The sequence below is a fragment of the Ursus maritimus genome, unplaced genomic scaffold (genome assembly GCF_017311325.1).
Source record: "Ursus maritimus isolate PB19 unplaced genomic scaffold, ASM1731132v1 scaffold_6, whole genome shotgun sequence".
Classification (NCBI taxonomy): Eukaryota; Metazoa; Chordata; class Mammalia; order Carnivora; family Ursidae; genus Ursus; species Ursus maritimus.
In genome coordinates, this window is record NW_024426774.1 from 79,790,801 (window position 1) to 79,810,316 (window position 19,516).

The window sequence follows — 19,516 nt, forward strand, 5'->3', positions numbered from 1 at the left end:
CATCTGAGAACTCAGAGTCTCAGATTTCATTTCTGAGACCAATTGCATCATCATCACCAGTCCAGAGTGTTGTTCTCTGTCTCTTTACTTTCATCTCCTGATTTGGCTAATTGGGAAGCATCCTCATTTAGCGATTTTTTGACATGTGCAGAAAATGAAAAATTCTGAATTTTAAGTTGTGTTCAATGAAAGCTAAGAACAGACTATGATGGACTGTACATTTATAGTGCCACCAGACTCCTTTTATATCTTCTTGAAAGATGTTATAAGGTTCAGCTACACCATTAAAAAAAAGAAGAAAAGTGATGATTTATTTAGTATTGCATCATCTTTCCAGGAGACTCCAACTTTCTTCCGTTGTCTTATTATTTAGTATCTTATGGCGTAATTGATAAGTAATGATGAATACAGATGAAATGATATGGTGCCCCAATAGTCAAGATATAGGCAAAATAAAGTGATTATGATCATATGGTGTGTCATAGATTTATACACAAATTCAGTGGGCTGATGGTCTTGTATGGCATTCGTAAGATAAAATGAACTTGAATCAAGTGTTTAAATAAAGTTTATCTTTATTATTTGGAGGATCTCTCAAAAAAATTACAAATCATGAAATATCAATCCTTGCAAATAATTTGAGCTGCCTAAAGAAACCCTCAAAACCTCACATTGCATCTAGTGTAGCCATAAACAGTTGATGCTTTTTTGAACATTTGACTTTTAAATCAAAAGACACACATAAAAAGTAAACTGATATCATACATATATTCAAAAATAACCTCAAGCTAAATCCTCAAGTCTATACTAAATGTTGAGTCATCAAAGATAAAGTTTCAGTTTGTATTTGGTATTTATAAGGTAAAAAAAAGTATAATAAGAATACATCTGAGACAGATTTTCAGCAATAAATATTGGGGGGAAAAAAAGTCTTCTAACCAACCAATTGATTCATTCCTTCATTTAAAACTAGATTTTGACGGTGTATTCCTTCACAACTATAGAATGTACTCTGGGGAAGGCTATGGACTGTCCAGCTTTTATGAATGAGATTATTTTGTTTGTCTATTGTTATATAACAAGCTTAGTGACTTAAAACAGCAATTATATTTTGCTCGGGATTTTATGAATCAAGAACTTGGGAAGGGGCTCAGCTGGGCAGTTTGATACCAACTGGGAGGGCTACAACTGGGATATCTACTTCCAACAGAGACAAAAGTCACACCGATGTGTCTCTCCAAGCTTTTCTCTGTCTTGGGCTGAGCGTCAGAGTGCTTAGTTAAGATGCTTAGAAGCATTTTGTTTAGTTTGAAGGGTCTACAAAGCAGGCCATTAGGATTCAGAGAGGTCTTTTCTTCTAGTAGAGAGGGTCTAAGAGGCACATCCTTAATAATCTTATGATTTTCACTAGGAAAGCACACATATCTTACTGAAGTCTCAATACGGAATTTTAAAGTCCTATCATTGAGAGCTTTATCCCATGACCATGCCTTACTAATAAACCCTGGATTGGATATTTTCCCTGAGCCCAGAGAATTTTGCCAGTAGAAGAAACCATGAATGAGAAAGAGTTTTGTTTTATCTTATTTTTTATTCTTTTAACAGATTTATTTATTTATTGGGGGGGGGGGCAGGCAGAGGGAAACCGAACGGAAATCTCAAACAGACTCCCTGCTGAGCATGGAGGCTGGCGCAGGGATGATTTCAGGACCCTGAGATCATGACCGGAGCCAAAATCAAGAGTCAGACGCTTACCTGACTGAACCACCCCGGTGCCCCAAGAGTTTTATTTTTAAATCCAGGAAGTCTTTCTTCCCTTATATTTCCTCTACGTTCTGCCTACAAATGGAAAATTCACTTTAGTTTTGTTCACTTCTTATCCCTGTTTTATCATATGCAGCTAAAAGAAGCAACTTGGCCGTTTCAACAGTGTCCTTGAAAATCTCCGGAGTCTATTGTGCAAGGGTCCCTAGTCATATTTTCTGTTCCCTTGACTGCCACAAACAACCGTGATGCCAAACTTCACTACATAACATGGGTTGTTTTTTCCGATTTTCAGTATGAATTTCCCCACCGTCCTTCAAGCTCTCACTAACAATTTCCACCACCAACAAGGACAGTTAGAGGGAAAGTCTTCAGATTAGGCAACTGGTTTATTTACTTGTTCACCAATTAAGTTTTGAGGGTTGATCATGCACAAAGCCCCCCAGGAGGTGCTGGAGGAAATGTGACGTACTGTGCCTGGGTCTGGAGCTCCGAAATTAACATAACAAGAGGTAGAAAGTGATAAGTGCTGAATAAAAAGATGTCCAGGTAAAGTTCTAAGGGATTTCAGAGGAGAAAGGTTTTGTCCTGTTTTGTTTTATTTTCGGGCTGAATTAGGGACTTGTCCTACCAAGATCAGGAGACAAGCATTGACAGTCAGCAGGGAATTCCTTTGCACAAAGACACAGAAATGTGTTTGGGAAACACTGAATCTATTACTTTGGGTGAATCATAGGGATGGGAGGCAGGAATGGGAAATAATGCAGGGAAGAAATGGAGCCAGGGCTATAAATATCAAGCTAATGACTTTAGGATATTTTCCCCCTAAGACACAGAAAGACATTGCTGAAGTCATTATTTTTAATTTTGTTTTATAAAGACTAATCTGGAAGTACAGGAGGGACCAGAAAAGAAGCAATGAGGTCAGGTCATCAGGAGCTCCGGCTTTATTTCAGAAGTGGTGTTTGAGAGCCTATCATCGAATATTGGCAGTGGGAATGGAGAGAATAAAGCAGATCAAAGAGTATTAATCAAGTTTTTGCTGTAATTCATTATCTCTTTTTTTCATTCTATTACTATCTCTCTATCCATCTAAATGCAATTCCTCATTACGTGACTTGATAGCCAGTGTTCTCCAATTATCCAAACGTACTTTATGAACACAACTGCCTGCTGGAAAAATGTAAATATAAGAGTTAGTTTCAGAATACCTCTTGGATCTGGAAAGCTACTTTAGTCAAAAGCATTTATCAGCCAGTTTTCAGTTATTCAGCTGCTAATGAGTTTCTGAAGAAAACAGTATTCCGATGAAGGAGGTGGTGGTTGAAGACTTCTAGAAAACACTGTGGCTTGTTGTTGACTGGAATCAAGATACAATTAATCATGCTCTTGACTTCTCTCTCAAAGTCACTGCCAGTCCCGGTGACTTAAACGTAAGTAATGCAAAATCATCCTAGACAGTTTTGAAGTTAGAGTGCTTTGGCTATGGGGCATATCTAAGGGCTAAAAACATCTTAATTATTGTAAATATGTTTTATAAAAGGAAATGCATTTATTCAAGTGGCTTCCTTTTTATTGCTACTTCTTCTGTATGTGTAATTTTTTCACATAATGAAAAGGGACTTTTTGGGGGTCACTGTATCTAGTGATAAACAGCTCTTTAATCTATCAGTGCATTGGCTTTAGCTTTGACTCCCTCCACCTACTAAAATCAATACCTGAAAAACTAACCATCATTAACATCCTGATTTAAAATCTTTAGTCTCTATATTCTGCCATAAAACCCAACGTGTGTAATGTCTAAGTGTAGCAGAATGTCACCCCAGTATTTGGTCTGACACTAAAACAGAAAAAAACAATTAACTTGGTTTAAATTATACAAAGAAAATAATACAGCAATTAAATCATTAAACACAAAAAGGATTGAAAAAAATTTTTTTTTTCTAACGCGTTGGCCTAAATTGAATGATTTCAAAGAGGTAGGAACTAGTTTCTTTTGAGGACAGACCATCTATTGGTTTTTTAAAATAATTTGAATGTATTTAGAAAGATAAACATGAGTTAAAAAATTATTTTTCCAGAACCATTAAGAATTGATATTTATTAATCTGGTAGGTGCTAATTGAATCTCTCTTCAAAAATGTTTTTCACCTTTTTGAAAAGAGTCTGTCGTGTAAACATTCTTTTATTTTTCTTTCTTTCCCTAGATATACCATTATCTGATATCCGATTCTATGTTTCAATCATCCAAAATACATTTGAAACTAAAAACTATGTGGACATACACTACCACTATTCTGAGTGAAAAACAAAGGAGAAAACATGAAAATCAATGAAGTACTGGAAATATTCCCAAATGATATTTAAAGAATGATAAAATTTGGAAAATAGAGTCAGCACTGATGCTTACTTGGCTAAGGATCTGAGGCTTGGAAATAAGAAAGAAAAAGGATCTAAGCCAAGTCACAAAGTATCTAAAACTAAATGAAACAGTACAAGCATGTGTAAGTGACATTTTTTGATGAGTGACATTTTAAGAAAAGTAGAAATGCATACTCTTTTTAAAAATGTGAGATAGATAAAATATTTAAGATTTAATCACTCTTGAGAAGTACAGGGTACTCAGTCACCCTGACTTGCCCTAAGACTGTACAGGATTTTTTTTCCTCATTGCTCAGTTAAGCATAAATTCATAGATTTCATGGTTAAGAGAGCTTGAGATGAGATGCTGGTTGTTGCACTTAGTCCTGCCACTTCTTATCGGACCATCTGCTGTCACCTCAAAAAGCCAAGACTGTATAATCCCTGTAAACATACAAACCATTCCTGCATTTAATTTCAGTTGGAAGGAGGACCCCATTATGTGTATTGATTTTGAAGTGTCACTACCTTCTTTTGATGAATTCTCAGTACCTTATAGCTACTGACTGCCTTTCCACGAACACAAGATTAAGTCTTAAAAGTGTTTAGTCCAAACTTCTTACATAGATATTTAATAAAGTTCATGGTCTTAGAAGTTAATCCAATTTTCATGAAACGCTGCCTATGATTTAAGTAGCATTTGTCATTGATGGACCCAAATGTGTCGAAGCTGGCACAGAGTTAGCGATAAGCAGAAACAAGGGCTGCTGGTTAATGAGAGCAGAGGTGCTGGTTCAGAAGTCCCAAAACTCTCTTGGCTAAGAACTGGATTGGTACCTGACCAGTGGGACAGGTGTGAGTCCTTGCAGTTAGGAGATACGTGTATATATATATATATTCTGGCATGTTGGGGGTTATGTGGGGTAGGGACATGAAAGCGAAAAGAGGTCAAGTACTTGCAGCTGTGGGAAAAGAATGATATATAGAGGTTGTATCTTTCATTAAATCTTAGCTGCATGTTTTATTGTACTCCCTTCTCAATTCTATTAGTTCTTTAGGGTTCTGTAGGATCTATGGATAATACCAAATCTACACTGAAGCCTCTTAGAAAACCTCACATTTGATCCACCCAGTGAAAATTGAAGAGAATTAAAAAAAAATTTTTTTTGAAATATATTTGAGAAAATCTTGAAAGTTTCCAGAGAAAAATGACATATCATTTAAAAGGCAAAAATAATTCCAAACATGGCAGACTTTTTATCAGAAAATATAGGAGGCCAAAAAAAAAAAGAAAAAAGAAAAGTAAAGCGTGTTCAAAGCGCTTGAAAGAAAAAAAAAAAATCACCGACTCAGACAATACCAATAAGGGCCAGTGAATAAAGGTGTAATTAAAAAACAAAACAAAAAACCAGGAAATTCCTTTAAAAAAAAAGAAAGAAAAAAAGAAAAGAAAGAAAGAAAAAGAAAAAAACGAATTCAAAAGAAGTTAGCAGAAGAGAAAAGAGGAACACATGACAAAGTGGACAATAGGAAAGCAAATAATTAAATAACAGATCTAACACAAAACATCAGAATTACATTGGATGTTAATGGATTATACACTCCAATGAAAAGGCAGCTATTTTCAGAATGGGTATAAAAAGGAAAGCCAACAGCCTACTATTTATAAAAGATATGCTTTAAAATATAAAGAAAAATAATTTGGAAAGCGACGGATGAAAAAAGGTGTATTGTGTAAACAACAAGTAGCAGAAGCATAGAATGGATGTATTAATGTCAGATAAAGTACACTTGGAGACAAAGAACATTTCCAGAGATAAAAAGAGATATTTCATAAAAGGGTCAATTCATGAGGAAGACATAACAGTCATAAATGTGTACATGAGGCAAAAACTGACAGATTTTTGCAATCATAGCAGCAGATAATAACAGGTCAGCTTGACTGAAAAAGACAAAATAACAGCAGAGACAGAGAATCTGGACACTATTTACAACATTGACATAAATAATATTTATAGGACACTATATAGAATAACTACAAAGTATGCATTCTTTTTAAGAACTCATACATTCAAAAAGACAAACCACATACTAGGTCATAAAACAGGACACAATAAATTAAAAAAATACAAGAAACTACATTATGTTCTCTGACTACAATGAAATTAAAATAGAAGTTGATGAAAATAAGATATTCAGAAAAACTTTATTGTTTGAAAATTAACCAGCATTTCTCAAATAATACATCTGTTGAAGACGATATCAAGGGAAATTAGAAAATATCATGAAATGAATGAAAATGAAAACACAGCATTTCAAAATTAATGAGATGCATCTAAAGCAGTCTAATGGAGAAGATTTATAGATTTTGATGTGTGCATTAGGAAGGAAGAAAAATCTAGAACCGATGAACTAAATTTTCACTTAAGCTAGTGACAAAAGGAGTGAATCAACCCAAAATCAGTAGAGGAAAGAAAAGACTAAATATCAAACAATAAATAAATTAGTAAAGTATAAAATGGGCACCAATAGAAATTAGCAAAGGAACTGAAAGCTAGTTATTTGCAAAGATAAATTAAGTTGGTAAAACTTGAAGACAAAAGTCACAAATTGTCACTTTCAGAAATGAAGAGGTAACGTTACCACATATCCTACAGATATCTATTTTATGACAATAAATTTATAATTTAGGTGAAATGCGTTGAATTGAATTATTTCAAAGAAGTAAAGTACCAAAACTGGCAAAAGATACAACAGAAAATACCAATACTGTATCTATTATTTTTTTAATTAAAAACCTACCCACCAAGGAAACTCTAGGTTTTCTGTAAATTCTCGTTTTCCGATAAGTTCTATACAAATTTAAGATGCAAAAAATACCAAGCTTATACAAACTTTCAGAAAAAAGAGGGGTACATATATTTCCCAATTCATTTTATGAGGTGGACTGCTGGGAATGGCCAGCAATACCAACAGATGAAAGATGACTCCAAACTTTGTTGTGCAAGAGAGGAGAAGACAGGGGGTCAACGCTCAGAGAAGAGCCTTTGCTCTTCCTTGTTCCTGCTTTTATTGGTCCTTCAGGATAATCACAAATCCTTATCTCTGTTCCTCAAGCACGCAATGTGACCAGGGGTCTTACTGAAACTGGGAGGTTCTGTTTACAGGAAAGATACATATGCTAATTTGCCTGTTCTATGAGCTCTGCTAAACATAGCCTAAGGGACAATGCCTACCTCTCTTAGATCACAGGGCGACTCTTTGGGCTAGGAAAGTTTTGGGAAGGCGACTCCTCCCTGCATTCCAAAGGCATCGTGGTCTCGCAGGCCTAAGCCCTTCTCGGAAAACTTCCCTGCCCTCAGCGGCCTTCGTGTTACATTTTAGCAAGCCAGGTATTACTGCTGATTTCACGCTCTACAGTAACCTCAACAGTGGACGTAAGTTGTACACCAAAAAGTGACAAAGATGTCTCAAAATAAGAAAATTAGAGACTAATATCCCTCATAAACAGGGATGTAAAATTCCTTAACCAATTGTTAGTAAATCAAAACAACAATGTATAAAATACATAATTTATAATGACTAAATAAGTTTTAATCCAGGAATCCTAGTGTTGTAAGTAGGTTCCGAGGGGGTTGCAAATGGTCACTGCCTTCTGAAATTCAAATGTGGGCTGTATTCAGTGACTCACTTCTAACTTGATACTAGGCTACTAAAAAGTCTACAGTTTTTGTCTTGCTAGTCTCTCTTTCTCTCGGACTCATCACTCTTGGAGAAGCTAGCTGTTGTATCATGGCATTCCTCTGGCAAACAGCAGCCCGTGAGAAACAGACCTTCAGCAGAATAGCCCAGGAGGAAAAGAGGCCACGGAAGTGAACTGGAAGAAAATCTTGCAGTTATACCTTCACATGAGACCACAGTCCCAAACAGTAGTTCGACTGAATCCTCACGAGAGATCGTGAGACGAAGACACTTACGGAAGCAGTGCCTGGGTTCCTGACCGCAAACAAATGATGGTATAAAAAATGTTCACAGTTTGTAGCTGCTAACTTTCGGAGTAACTTGTTACGGTTTAACTTTAAGACAATCAATGAATCTAGCAAGTTAAAAAAAATGGAGAACGATCATATTAACATTTTAATTGATGTAGAAACAGATTTAACAAGTTCCACATCAATTCATGATTTAAAAAACTCATCAAAATTGTAACAGAAGACCACTGATAAAGAATACCTAAGAAAAATCTACAACTAACATCACGCTCAGGGGTGACTTACTGAAATGTGTCTCCCTCAGTTTGGGAACCAGACAAAGATGTGTATTCTCACCACTTTGTTTGATACTTCACTGAAGTCAGAGTTAATACAAGAAGACAAGAGAAAGAAATGAAAGATGGGAAGGTGAGAGAAAGAGAAATAAAACCATCTCTATTTGTGGAGGACAAGATTGTTTACATAGTCTTATTTCAACGCTAGAACTAACAAGAGAAATTGAAAAAGGATACAGTTTAAGAAGTACACAATAAAAAATCAGGTGTGTTTCACATACGAACAACTAACATTTGAGAAAATTAAACTTGAAAACAATTACGTTTACAATTCTGTGGACAATCTTAAAAGACTCAGAATGAGTAAGAAATGATGTACAAGGTATTAGCACTGAAAACTATAGAACAAGGCTGAGAGAAATTAAAGAAGACATACATTAATGGAGTAATAAACCATGTTTATGGATTGATAGATTCATTATTATAAGATGTCTATTGTCCCCAAATTCATCTATAGAGTCAGGGCTGTCACATTCAAACTACCACTATGCAGTTTATAGAAATTGACGAGCTGATTCTAAAATTTATATGGTAATGCAAAAGCTCCAGGATAGCTAAGTCATTAAAATAAATTTGAAGGACTTACAAACTACCTGATTTCAAGAATTACTATAAGGTTACTGCAATTAAGACAGTGTGATTTGCACATGAAAATAGATATATAGACTAATGAAACAGAATTGAGATTCCAGAAACAGATACACTCATATATGGTCAATTAATTCTTGACAAAGGTGACAAGGCAATTCAATGGGGGAAAGGAAAGACCTTTCAATAAACGGTGTTGAAACAACTGGATAGCCATATAAGAAAAGAAAAAGAGAGTATTGACCCTTATCTCACATAACACACAGATATTAACTCAAAATACACCATAGAAAAAGTTAAATTTATAAAACTTCTAATAGAAGAGAAATGAAAAATCCTTACTAACTTGGAGAATAAAATGATTTCCTAGATAGGGCACAAAAAGCATGAATTAAAAAGAATACATTTGATTTTATCAAAATTAATAATTTTTGCTCTTTGAAAGACACCATTGAAAAAGGGAAAAGTCAGGCAGTGGAATGAGAGAAAAATGCATGTAGCCCATATACTGGACCAAAAATCTGCATCCAGAATATAGAAATAACTCCTATCACTCAATAATAGAAGATTAAAAACAACCAATACTAAAATGGGAGAAAGACTTTACAAAGTTAAATATAGAAATGTCCATTGAGCACAAGAAAATACCATTTGGAATCAGGACAATGCAAATTAAAACTACAATGAGATTTCTCTAAATATCTACTAGAATGGTTTAAACTTTAAAAGACCCAAAATACCAAGTAATATATGAAGCACTCATATATTACCAGTAGGAATACAGAATGGCATAACTATTTTGGTGAACTGTTGGCAAGTGTTTGGAAAATTTAAATAGATATGCTCTATACAATCCAGTCATTCTGCTCTTAGATATTTGTCCAAGAGATATAAAAACATATCAATCCATATAAATTCTTGCATGCCAATGTTCATAGCAACATGGTCATAGCCCAAAACTGGAAATACACGAAATGTTTACTAACAAGTGAATGCATAAACCGAGGTGTACCTACAGAGTAGAGTATTACTTAAAAGCAAATAGGAATGGACAACTCTTACACACAATAATAGAGGCCAATTCAAAATCATTATGTGGGTGAAGGAGGGCAGGCAGAAAAGACGACATGCAGTAAAATTTCATTTGTATAAAACTGTAGAAAATTCAACCGGATCTCTTGTGACAAAGAGCAGGTCAGCGGTTGCCTTAGGCTTGGGATGGATGGAGTCACGCAATTCCAAGGAGAAAAAGAATATCTTTAGAGGTGATGGAAAGTTTCTGTATCTTGATTGTGGCTATGTTTATGTGGATGTATATTTCTGATAAAGGTCTTCAAATCATACACTTTAAATGGATACAGGATATAAACTTATGCAGGATATAAGTCATACTCCAATAAAATTGATTAAACAAAACTTTATTTGTATTTTTTTAAGATTTTATTTATTTATTTGAGACAAGAAAGAGAGAAGCACAAGCCGGGGGGCGGTAGGGGCAGAGGGAAGAGGAGAAGCAGGCTCCCAGTGAGCAGGGAGCTGGGTGCAGGACTGGATCCCAGGACCCCTAGATCATAACCCGAGGCTGAAGGCAGATGCTTAACCAACTGAGCCACCCAGGCGCCCCTAAATAAAACTTTAAAAACTGGAGCCCAAATCTCTCTCATAGAGAAAAATGAACAAAGCCATGTGACTGTAAAGACAGCAACAGAAGGAAATGAGAAAGCGTTGTATTCTTATTATTATGGAATATACTTCCCTCCAAAATAAACCAGGCACATACAGTGTGTGAGGTCCCATGCTCTTCACCGTGGTGGAGCAAGACTCAGACAGAAGGTCAGAAAGCACTTTCTGGAAACTCAACATCAGTGATTTCCATGACTCACTACCGTGACCTTTTTCTTAAATCCTTATTCCAACGAGAGGGGTAGAAGCAAGTGTGGAAATACGCGAGAACACTCGGTAGCTGTTTAAGAGGTGGAAGCTGAGCTGCGTGCAAGTCCAGAGGAGAGAGAATTTCCCAACTGAACAGACTCGGAGAATCTGCCTCGGGAGAGCAGACACTACTCGCAGCTCTTGGAGATGGTCAAGTTCAGGCTAGCTTGAGAGACAGCAGCCAGACAAGGAAACCATAAAAGTTATCAGGGGGAGGGAAGGGGGACCAGAAGACTGGAGGGAAGTGGACGCTAACAGACGTATATCTGGAGAGGCAGCCACCCAGCTTCTGTGTGCTTCCTCCGTGCCAGTATCTCGTTGGGTTATTTATTTGTAAAGTTCAATACATCCCAGAAGTGCATTAACAATGCTGTTTTCAATGTAAAGTGGGTGCATGGGCTCTGAATAGTGATTCTGATACGCTCAACTGGGAAGCCTGCCATTGGTAAAATGAGACTTCACACATCCATTGTCCCTTGGCTAACTCCATTATAGACAGAAGAATGCCTACTCATCAATTAGTCAGACTGGTTCACTGAGGCAGAGAGCAGCCAAGCAGCGACGATACGGATCAGTTTTACAAAGGGCTTTCAAAGAGCATTAGGCCCACAGAAATCCTGTGGTCCACCAAACTCGGAATAATCCTATCAGACCTCCACGGTGCCCCCAGGACTCACAGCCCTCCATGCACTTGGCAACTCCCATTCTGTTCCTATTCACCTCTGCAATGCTTCCAAGTTTCCCGGGCACCTCCCACACGCACACCAGATGTCTTTGCTTCCTGCTTCACGGAGACATGCAGGTCAGCAGTACAGAATCCACTAAATAAACTTGCCCACTCTACCTCAAAATTCTTTTTTTATGACAAGTCTCTTCCCCTGCCAAGGTTACTTTGCCCATTCCATTTTTTTTCTGACTTCCTTTAAAGATCTTGTTCTGAATATTAACTATTTTATTCTCTTGCAAACGTTTCCCTTTCTGTTTCAAATGTTTCATTAACTGCCCCCTGCCTTTGCTTTAAAAATAAAGGCAAGAGTAACACCAGCTTTCCTCAAAATTGTGTTTTCTTCCAGTGTATTAAAATATAGCAGATTAATAGAAAATTGGAGGTATTCTAAGGCCCACAGACCAGGAGACTACTGACGTTCAGAAGAAAGTGTACTACTCACAGTTCCCCAAAGGAGGGGAACACACTATGCCTGGGAGCGGGGGCCACACGACAAAGCACCCCGGTGGGTCACGTGCCAGAGGAGGGGGGAGGCACTGAGGGCAAGAGCCTTTGTTCCCACGGCAGGGAACAAAAACCAGGCAGAATCAGCAGTTTTAGGATTAGGTGGTTTGAATGCTTTCAGAGAGCTCTGCGGCCTGGGGGCTGTCCCTTAGGGCCGGTGCACAGGAGCCTAGAGTGAGGGCGCAGTAAGGGACGCCGTTGGGTGTGGGCTCTGGGCTTGTTGGTTTGCATCTGAAAAGTGCAAGTGTGTCCCAGGAGGAGGACTCCTCAGAAAGGGGGGGAAGGGGGTGGTCGTCCTGAGGCAGGAAGGAGGCCAAGGCGAGGTGACTCAGGCAGGTTTTCAGGCTGTCCAGAACAAGTCATATCCAAGATATGCATGTGGGACAGATACTGAAAATTAAGTTTACAGAAGTTCTCAAAATGGTTAATGCGCTAAGCTATCCTGCCGAAATTCTCGTTTCCTTCAGAATGGAAGTCCTCGTGGTTTGTACTTTAATATTTCTCCTTCTTGCTCAGTACTCAGCCCAACACATCTGATTGGGGGCCCTATAAAGACTTTGATGCGAGTAAGGTCCACCAGGAGCTTCTAAAGGTATCCCCAGAATTCTCATTGCTCTTCCATAAGGCCTTTGGCTGCGTTCAGGTGCTCCTCATCTCCTGTCGGGATATTTATATTGCCCTATAAGCATCCATGCGTCGCGATTCAACCCTTGAGGTCCTACACCCGCCCCAAATAGCACTGTAAAGCTCGCAGCTCCTCAGGTCACACTCCCCATTGCCTGCTGCCGGGTAGACAGCACACTCCCCCGCATCTCATGACGTAACCTTGCAGCCTTCCTCCTCTGCGATCCCCACTCCATACCCTGCAACAGAACTTCCTACACGGTACCACGTCACGTGATTCAACACTCAGGCGCTCCATCTGACCTTTATACACGTGGGTAGCTTCACCTGGAAAACCACTTGGTGTCCGTCCCTCCACCACTACCCACCTCCACCTCATTGACTAATGCCATAGCTTGACTGCAGCCGGGACTCAGTTCTTGGCCTGCTCCATTATGCGCAGGGACTGCCGTCCCACACCCGGGCCTGGGATTAGTCCTGTGACCTCGCCAACTTCAGGTGGCATCAGGAAACCCTGCCGGAAATGAAGGACCGCCCCGCTGACCGGAGGGCACGTAAGAAATAATAAAGTGCTGCTACTTTTAAGCCACTAAGTTCTACTGTGGTTTGTTACGCACCATAACTAACTGATGAACTTTTACATAGACCGGCATCTTCCAAAAACCATTTGTTAATCATCTTTATGTGCCCACTAGCTAGTAGAAGGTAGTTACTCAAAAATTGTGTAATGGATCAATGAATAAAGGAAATAGTATGTATTTACCAAAACCCACTCTGCTTGCTTTATAGGCCTTTAGCAGTTTTTACCGTGTATATTTGATCCCTTCTTAACGGTTGAGGAGTGACGGAGCTGCTACCACAAAGTATGAATCATAATTTCTTCATAAACATAAGTTGTCATTAAAAGAGGCCTAAAGGAAGTATGGAATATTTTCATTGTTAGTTCTTAGAAGGCTCAGGTATATAATATTATCGGCAACCTGTAGCTATTCGAATGCTTAGTTTGAAAATTGTAATGACACGACACACAATGAAATTATAAAATTCAAGACGATGTTACCACTCGTGAACCGGCAAGCCATTTGAAACTAAGTCATGAATTGACTTGAATTTGCATGAATGTGAGCTACGGACCCTATCCACCTTCCACTTAAATGCCGGTTTATTTTATGGAAATTAGAAAGGGGAGATATTGAGGAGTTTTCCAGTAGTTCTCTTTGTAAATTAACTTGTAATGATTCTTAAGAAGTTGCCCTTCAACATAATCTCTCTTCTTCTTTAGTTATTCAAACATTAGCGTCTCTTATTTTAATAGAATTACAATAGCATTTCGAGCCCTTGTTGCCACATGCCGTAAGATTACTAATGACAGTTTTTAGGTTATCTAACCAGTCAAGCATTCAGTCATCCACAAATTTGGCTATGTTTATTATTAATGAAGCTGCACAAACCCTAGTGTATTGTTATACATTTAATTTCTCAAATATTGTGATAATATAAACAACATACAAGAAAAATGTTTTTCATGAATACATATAAGATTAATTTTCTTTTGCCTGACATGCACTAATTCATACATATATTAATTCAACAAATATTTTGAAGGCCAAGTGCGTTCAAGCTTACGAGAGCAGAGATAGAAAATGCATAGGAAAAGAGAGAGATTTAAATAATTACAACGCCATGAGTGTTATCACTGATGTGTACATACAGTCCTGGGGAAATAGAGGGATAGGAGGGGTCCACCCATTTTCCAGGGGACGTCTCCAAAAGAGGGATGGTTTTTGAAATGAGTGGTAAAGACTAGGTAAGATGCCGGGTGACAAGATATGGAAGGGCATCCGAGATGGAACAAAATGGCATGAATAAGGTCAAAGACATCAGGGAGTACTTGCTTTTTCTGAGAAGAGTTCTCTGAGTTTCCAGTACAGTCCAATTCAGAGTGTGGTGCACGCACCAGGAGCACATCGCTGGAGAACTGGTCGCAAGTGCAAATTCTCAGGCCCCGTCCCAGCGCTGCTGAATCTGTCTCTGGTGGTGGGGCAGAGGAATCCGTGTTTACTAATTTGGGGGTAATTCTTATGCATGTGAAAAGCTGACAAGTCTGATCTAGGCAAGTGGTTCTCAAAGTTAGGGTGTCTCAAAATCACCTGTAGGGCTCATTCAAATGTCCAATTTTGGTCTCCATTCCAGAGTGTGTGATGCAATGGGTCTGAAGTGGCCTTAAGAATTGTATTTCTGAGTTCCTGACTATGCCAATGCTGCAGCTCCAGGGAACATACTTTTGAGAACTACTGACCTAGGGATGTGAATAACTGAGAGTGAATTTTCTTTTCTTTTCTTTTTTTTTTTTTAAAGACTTATTTATTTGAGAGAGAAAGAGAGCATGTGAGTGGGGAGACTGGCAGAAGGAGAGGGAAGGGGAGAATCTCAAGCAGACTCGCTGCTAAGCGTGGAGCCTGAGGTGGGGCTCAATCCACCACCCTGAGATCATGACCCCAGTGGAAATCAAGAGTCACACACCTAACCTGACCGAGCTTCCCCAGGCACCCCTGAGAGTGAATTTTCAAATGTAGGTTGGGGCCAGTTTATGGAAGGACTACAAGGCAAGCAGAATTCTAAGGGGCTCCCAAGGTTACAGACTCCTGGACTACATGGACCTTCTTCCTGTTATTCAAACAAGTGCTATTCCAAGTCCTGCTGCTCTGAAGGCACTTTGCAGATGTAATTAAGGTCCCAATTAGTTGAGTTTCAAATAAGGAGATGATCCAGGTAGGCCTGAACTCATCACTTGAGCACTTGAAGTACAGGTCTAAATATCAGAAATGGAATAACTTAGAAATTCAAAACAGGAGGACTTGCCCAGCCCCTGGAAGGCCCCTGTTGCAAAGGCTGCGAGTGCCCGCAGGAGCAGAGTGTGGTTCCAGGTTGATAGCCCGGAAATTGACACCTTAGTCCTACTATGGCAAGGGCTTGATTTTTTTTTTTTGCTAAAAACAACAACAGTTTTTTCTCTAGAGCTTCCAAATGATAACTATCTGCCTGACACTTGGATGTTGGCTTGATGGTTTTCTGAATGGATGAGCCCACCGTGACATGTCACACTTCTGATCTACACGAATGTGCTGTTTTAAGCCATGATATTTGTGGTAATTTGTTGCACATTGATTGAAAATAAATTTAAGGGGCACCTGGGTAGCTCAGTCGGTTAAGGGTCTGCCTTCAGCTCAGATCATGATCCCAAGGTCCTGGGATCCTGTCCCACATCAGGCTCCCTCATCAGCGGGTAGTTTGCTTCTCCTTTCCCTCTGTCCTTCCCCCAGCTTGCACGTGCACTCTCTTTCTCTCTCTCATGTACTCTCTCTCAAATAAATAAATAAAATCTTTTTTTTTTAGAAAGAAAATAAAAAAAAAAAAAAGAAATGTAGCCCTTAAAAAAGTTTCTACGTCAAGTTTGGTTCCTATAAAATGGAGAGTCATTAAATATATCTAAGCAAATGCAAGTTTCTTCGTGTTTGCCTTTAAAAAGTTCAACTCTTGGGACGTGAGGGAGAAGGTTTAAGGAATTCAAGAGCGAAGTTGGGTGTTGAGTCATGAGGCCATAATAAGGGTCCATATCAACAAAATGACTAATACCTGAAGAAAGCTGATAGCAATGAGCATAGCAGAAATAGGAAGTTTTGATGGACTTAGTATGGGAGATGAGGGGAGAAGAGGCTCCAGAGTGCTCCTAGCTGAGTGAATCTCTTCAAGCCCAGTGAGAACAAAAGCTCTAAATACATTGCAAGAGAGCCCTTAAGAAAGTTCAAAATAATGATGTATTATTAAATTTTAGACTGAGAATATTAGACAAAGGGAAGTCAAATTAATTATTTACCCAAAGTAACAACTCAAGACAGAAACTAAAAATTCCTTTGTATGATCTATTTCTAATTAAGTTGCATCTACTTTTATTTCCAATGACTACCAACTTTTCTTCAAAATATGCGTGATTTACCTTTGGTTTCATTAAAGATCAGTGTTTTCTTCTCTAAAAGGGTGATATGAAGACTCTTGGTACTCAGATGTCAAAGAACTGAAAAACTTCCAAAATAAATGTTTCTGCAAATGAGCCGTATGCCCCGGGGTTAGAGGACAATGAGAAAGTCTTAACCAGTCATTCGGTTTTCAGCTCTTACCCTGATAAATGGCAGGTCAAGGAGGGTTATGTTTAATATATATTCCTCCATGAAATGTCACTTTTTCCTCAATGTGTCCTCTGTATGAACTAATTAAAATTATATTTTGCTGCAATGTCAGCACACCAAATTGCTGACTTTCTTGTTGTCTTACCGCATGGTACAAACCGAATGCTGTCGTGTGATAAACCTGAAATCTGAAAGGCTCTAACGTAGGATGTAATGTAAGCTCTTTGCAATCCACAGTCTTGCTGTCTCCCTTTCTCTTATATATTATTAACACTCACTCATATCGCATGTGGATAGAAATTGCATACGTTAAAAAAGCATAGCTACAGCTTTGTTGCCCAAATCCAAATAAATAATTCCTCTTTTACTAAACAGGCTCCAGTCTCTCAGTTCTACTCAGTGGAAACTAGGGACATACTCTACAGTTGTACATTTTTAACTATTAGAAGACTGCGCTAGGTAAATATCATTTAGTCCTTCAAATGATAAAAGCAGTATCTGAAAAGTAATGTTAATAGCTTCAAGAATACACCCTCAACAAATACAAAAGAAACCATCCTTCTCCCCTCTCCCCTCTTGTGTATTTCCCATCTGACCACTGAAACCAATGGTCAGAACTTACTGGATACGTTTGCAGAGCTTTCTCCTTGCTTAAAAAAATGCATGGTTGATATGATATCAAGAGTAAATTTCTTGTGATGCACCTGTCTTGATCCTCATCACATATGAATGTTATTCAACTAAGGAATGATTTTTTTTTTTATGCCAAGCTATCCCGTGAAGATGAACATAATACTTAGGTGAATCTGTGTGACGATCTACAATAACTAATACTTGAATAATGGTGACAGAAAGACATGCAAGTCAATAAAATAAATAGAAATGATTTGTAATTATGCAGATTATATTTTTATTTAATTGGAGGCCTTTATTCCAATTGTTATAAAATAGGAAGATTTGGTTTAATTAACCTTTATGCATGCGGGTAGCCTCCACTGAGGAGCAGATCTTTCTGAAAAGCTGCCAGAATTCACTATTTGCCATCTTGTAAATTGTCCTGATCTAAAAGTTACTATTTATTATTTTGACCACAGAAGTGACAATAAAAAGGCAATTAATAGATTTATGAATGTATTACTACTTGCACTGTGAGAAACTGAACGAAATTTGCTACATTGTAAGACATCATAAAATATAATGTAACTTCGGTGTGGCAAAGGAAGGGATCTTCTGTTACATACTATTTTTTTATCACGCTATCTTCAAAACAAAGTACAGACTCACTGAAACCTCTGACACATAATACACTAACAATGTTACCAAGAAAACACTATTTTAAAAATGATAATAATTGAAATGCACACAACCCACCCTTATTTGCTATGAAATTGAGAGCCACCTTTACAGTGAATTGTATTGCTGAATCAGAATGATGTCAGAAAATAAAACTGTCACAAATATTTATTGCATTTCACTTATACTGCCATTATTCTTAGCCTGACCTCAGAGGTAATTCCTACGAAGTTTAGATCCTGGTAGTGTAGTGTTTATTAAAAAAGCTAGAACAAAAGCTTTCCTTATTTCTGAGTGGATTGTATCATTCCTTTGTTTGATAACCTCAGACACATCTCGAACCACCCGTTTTTAAGTGATACCAGCTGTAAATCATATATCAACAAGGTCATCTTTCTGTCTTTTTTTCAACCACATTTTGCTACTCCCAACACTAACGTATAGAAGCTACCTAGGTAAAAACTTCTCTAAATATGAAAATCTTTCAAATTTAGTTCACTTCATGCCATGTATTTTGGTCAATGTGAGTGCTAAATGCACAAAGAAAACCAGTTTTCAATTCAACAATCCAATTAAGGAAATATTTACAGAATCTATAATAGAAGGAAGATTTTTGTTGGAATGCTGCAAAGACAAGTAAGACAAGATTACTGCACTGGGGATTTAACTTATTCATGCTTTCATTCAAATGCTAATTTAGAGTTTACCATACTCAGATGTTTCTGCATCCCGCAAATCCATACAATAAATTCTTGTAGTTAAAGGACTTGTCCGTGTTTAGAAGTTATCGTTTCTTGAATGTCTGCTATATGAGCAGCACTTTGCAAATATTACCTCTCATTGTTAGGACAAGTCTGGTAAGCAGATTAGGAAAAGGGTTCAAGAGAAGAAATCACACAAGTTGTAGAAAATTAAGCCTGGCTTAGAATCTTGTGAATATGATGACCAAGACATATGAAGGATGGCCACTCTTCCCAGCTAGGGATGAAGTGCATTCCTCTATCCACTTAAATCTGGGCTGAGCTCGTGACTGCTTTAATTGATAAAGTACATTGGAAGGGGTGCCTAGCCAGTCCTGCATCTCACTCTTAATTGGACTGCTTGGTCGTCTGCTTCCCCCTTGGAACATTTGCTCTTGGAATGCTCTCTCTAGGAATCCAGGTACCAGATGTAGGTGCTCTGGTCAACAGCCCTAGCTGAGCTCCTGGG